Genomic DNA, 5,121 nt, shown 5'->3' with positions numbered 1-5,121 from the left:
TGGGGCAAGTTGAGCCATGGTAATTCCTATGGTAATGTATCTTAAAAAACAAACAAACCATAAAAATCGATTGAAATGCTTGCTGAAAGGAGCAAATTTACATGACTGCTCTTTTCCTTTTAAAGGATGTTAGTATTTATAGAGAATTAGCAAGTGAAAAAACTTTAAACAAAAAATTGACATGCTGGTTCTCTCCTCATACATTTTGTACATAGTTTTTGTGGCTCAACTTACCCCAGAAGGTGGCTCAAACTTACCCCATATATGGGGCAAGTTGAGCCATTTGACATCGTTTTTTTCAAAGGTCACGATGACTTTCAGTGTGGGGATAGAAAGTTATATATAGGTGGAAAATATTTCAGAATAATTAAATTTCAAGGCAAGGTACTGATTTCGACAAGACTATTAATCACATCAATTCTAACATGCAAAAAGCAAAAACTGTCACAACTTACCCCGCCTTCCCCTATAGATAGTGTACGTATGGCATGGATGCGGCAAGTACCAAAGAATAAGATGTCATGGTAACATGAAACCAACTTCAAAGTGAAACAGAAACAACAAACAAATATACCATTTGCATCTATCCATGTTAATTTCGAATGTGGGAGGGGGGAGGCAAAATTTTGAAAACGTCATAAATTTTCTGTACATACCTATGGGAATGCTTAATGATCTAAATAGAAAGTAAAGTGGATCTATAGATGAGAATGTGTGTATGTAGTGGTAAAGTAGTCAAACGACTTGACTTGTAAATATGTTATCTTTTATTTTCACATGTACATGTTAATATTATCGCTTATGTTTTTGTATTCATGTATTGTAAATATGTTTGTACTCTCATTCCCCGCGAGGGGGTTGATAGAGTCAATAAAATTTTACAATCTTACAAGTAAACTAGCTAAGAATGTTAGTATTATTATTATTATTTTTTTTTTTACATAATTCATAAATCAGGACGAGACGATAATTGGAACAATTTGTACCTGGGTAAAATCTGGAAGTTTAAAAAATGCACGTAATAATACGGAAGTCGAGACATTATCGGAGCGGTAGAACCGGGGTCACTTGCCCACAACATTTCCCACATGAAATTTTTTTTTTCAAAATGAAATGTGGTCGTTGTGAAATAAAACTATTTAAAATCTGCACATTTTCTTTTTTTATTTTTATGTTTTTCATATTGTGAATTATTTCCTTTTATTTTCATTACCGAGGGGCCGGGCACTATGCACTAAAGAGAAGGCGAAATCTTAGATGAATTATATTCAACTTGTGTTTTAGGCCTAAAAAGGACTTTTGGGGGGGCATCTCATAGTGCCCTCAAGGGTTAGCAAAATTTGTTCCCAAATTATCGAGTGCATTGAAACCTGTATAATTAATTATATGAGTAGGCCTACATATTTCTCACTAATTTTGATTTTCATTCTGGGTATTTTTTTGCCACTGACGGGCCGGGCCACTGACTTAGAGGGGAGATCAGTGGACGAGGCACAGCTTATGGAGAGAATACATTTGTTCTTCATTCAACCAATAGTGCGCCTAATAGGGTGAGTACCCTCGGAACGGCAAAAAGTAGAACTCTGCATTTTTTTTAATGGCAACAGCCCTCTAACGATTTATATATTTTTTCAGCATTTTCAAGCGATTAAAGGGTGAGGGAATTTGCCGGCGATCACCTTTTCCTCAAAAATAAAACGATTTCAAGGCGAGAATGGTCCCCTTTTTTCTTGGAACAGCATTTTGCGTTCACTGCATCAGGACTCACTATCTTGCAGATGGTTACGTAATGGGAAGCAGTTACATAAAAAAATCGTGATGACAGTGTTCCTTACTCTCCTCAGTCACATTTTAATTCGCCATGCCCATTGGCGGATACAACTTTCGCCAAAGAGGGGGGGGGGGGCAAGGATTTTCATCCACATTCTCCAAGATCGGCGGCTATATATAGCTGTTTTGGATTAGGGGTTCGATTTTCTGAAGGAGGAGGGTATATCTAAACACTGACGTTTTAAGTAGCTTAATTATTTCATACAAGATGATACATGCGAGCGGAAATAGCGGTCTAAAAAAATAGCTACATTAGGCCTATAAGATACATTTATCGCTGAAACAGAGGTATGAGAGCGCGAAGCACAAGCTGAAATCTTTGATACAAAGCTTTCAATTTTTTCTTTGCCTCTTTTCCTTTCAATTTGCCTCTTTATTCTTTTTTCCTTTCGTTTATATAATAATTCCTTTTCTCTCTTAATTCTGTTCTCATTTCATTTCCTTTCTTTTCTATCCCCTCTTTTTGTGATTTTGTGTGTTTTTTTTTAAATAATTATCTTGAGTCTGTGTGTGTGCATGTGTGGAGGTGCCGTGGCCGAGTGTCTATAGGCGCCTGGCTATGGAGTCCGGCATTTAATCTACAATGCTCTTTTATCCTGCTTTCAAATAAATTATGGAAATGCTATATGCATTATTGGTTAATAGGTGTGCACTTGTCAAAAAAAGTGAGGGTGTGTATGTGTATAATTATGTATGGGTGTGTATTAGGCCTACATGCAGTTAAAAAGGACTTTAGACATATAACTTTCATGTGAACCTCGGGCCTCATGTATGCATATTTTGAATGTAGTTAATTATCGCCCAGGCACCGGACCTTTGCAAATGCATTCATTTCTCAAAATGATTGCTTCGAATGTGCTTATAAGAGCTTAATGTTCAAATTTTATGAAACATACTTTCATCAAAATGGACTGTGTTTTAAAGCGAAAGGGTGAAGGAGGAAACAAACTACTGTTGAAAAGTCTCAGAAGATAACTAAAAATATATGACCCTTAATATTTTAAATTTGGATTTATCATAACTGCGCAGTGATGCAAAACCAAAAGCAATGGGCTTATTTCGAAAGGGTGGGTGCTGTCGCGTTAGGGTGCGTCAACGCGAACGCGAAGATTCGTCCAAAGCCCCCCCGGTTTGGCCGAAAGGGTGCGTTGGGAGCGCCACGTCGCGTCGCGTTTACTGGAACGCACCCTTTCGTCCAAAGCCCCCGGTTTGGACGAAAGGGTGTGTTTAATAATAATGAATAAATAAATACAAATATTTATAAGAAAGCTGAACAAACAAAAAAGACGAGTGATATGTGAAATTTGCATAGGAACATAAATCATCATATGGCACAAACATTCTTTTTAAGGTAAAAAAAAAAAAACAATGACGGCATGCTGCATGAGGATTTTTCGGTGGAAATGTTTTATGGTGTGATATTGATACATGTAAAAATTATGACTGATTTCAAGGTTCTTTCAAATAAAAAAAGTAACTTACCTTCAATTTTATACTTTGCAGGTGTGTATTTATTACAAAGGAAAACATTCGTATACCTGGAGATATTTGGTGTCCCCCAAATTATAAAACTTACGGCAGATGTGTCCTGGAAGGGCAAGGCCAAAATTGATGTCGGGTCAGCATTCACAACGTTTAACTCTTCAGACCCTACCTTACTATATTTTACACTTGAGACCCTGCCTCAGTATATTTTGTGAGATGTATCTGTTGTGTATGTGTGCGTGCTGTGTGTATAATAATAATAATAATAATATGTGCGTGTTGTTTGTATAATAATAATAATAATAATACTTATAATAATAAAAATAATAACAATAATAATAATAATACTTATAATAATGATAATAATAATAATTTTCACCCCAAAGAGTGAATTTATGGAAATGAATTTGGAGTGAAAAATTGGCGCCAAGTGGCTAATTGGAAAGGTGGGTATCTGATTTTATTATCATAATTATTATCATTATTATTATTATCATTATTATTCTTAGTTGAACTTTTCTTTCTTTTCCTCAAATTGTCAATGCTTTAAATGTTTGAAAATCCACTATCTTACGTGCAAATTGGCAATGTTTGACAAAATACCTTATATTCAGCTTTCTTATAAATATTTGTATTTATTTATTCATTATTATTAAATACACCCTTTCGTCCAAACCGGGGGGGGGGGGGGGCTTTGGACGAAAGGGCGCGTTCCAGTGAACGCGACGCGACGTGGCGCTCCCAACGCACCCTTTCGGCCAAACCGGGGGGGGGGGGGCTTTGGACGAATCTTCGCGTTCGCGTTGACGCACCCTAACGCGACAGCACCCACCCTTTCGACATAAGCCAAAGCAATGTGTGTCGAATGTGCTGAAGTTAGAGCTTCAGAGACACCTAAACACAAAACATCCGAAGAGTGCAGGAAAACCAAAAGACTGTTTCAGTAGGAAAAAGACTGGACACTTGCGTACAGATAGGGGGGGGGCTCTTGGCCCCAAATGTTTCTCGACCAAGAAAAAAAGAGAAAAGCAAAGAAAAGGGATAAGGGTGAAATATGATATTATTTTTTAAATATTGTGTCAAAATCTATCACAAAATTGGATTTTTATAATAAAAATGTCAAAATTTTTGCTTGATCGCCATGCTCGCTTGCAAAATTTAATTAATTGTACGCGATATGCCACATCAACCCCCCCCCCTCAATTTTTAGCTCAGCCACTGCAGCAGAAGATCATAAAGTTACGCACTCATGCTCTTTATAATTGTCGAGACAAGAAGTCATATCCTTTTTTTTTAGATTTTATCAGGTGGGCCTCGAAAAAAATCTGAGAGTCAAAGTGGTCCTCGAGTAAAAAAAGGTTGAGAAGCACTGCTTTATATAACAATGATTTGAACTGAATTGATTTTACAAATAAAAAAAGTATATAAATACTTTCAGTTCGAGCTTCGCGCTCCGAATTATATATTTTTGAAAAATTCAATAAGTATTTACATCTGCCAGTGGCAAATAAATCAAGGATGTTGGAATTCGTTCGAGGAAACTTCTTCTTCCTCCGCTAACTAGGGGTGGCGGAGATCAACAGCAGTCAGCTGTAGAGGATTACACGTAAAATCAAATACAGGTGCATGGTAGTCAATTTGTCAATCAAATTAACCAGAGTAAACCCTCTACGTCCGCGTCCATTGCTTTTTCATATTACTGTACACGTACACGCACGCATGACGTATCGTCTTATGTTTGTAAACAAATTGGGATTCTACGCATATACACGTACGTACATACACACAGAGCTAGCTGGAGGCCGA

Source organism: Lytechinus variegatus, chromosome 11 (assembly GCF_018143015.1).
Source record: "Lytechinus variegatus isolate NC3 chromosome 11, Lvar_3.0, whole genome shotgun sequence".
NCBI lineage: Eukaryota > Metazoa > Echinodermata > Echinoidea > Temnopleuroida > Toxopneustidae > Lytechinus > Lytechinus variegatus.
This window is presented reverse-complemented; position numbering follows the sequence as displayed.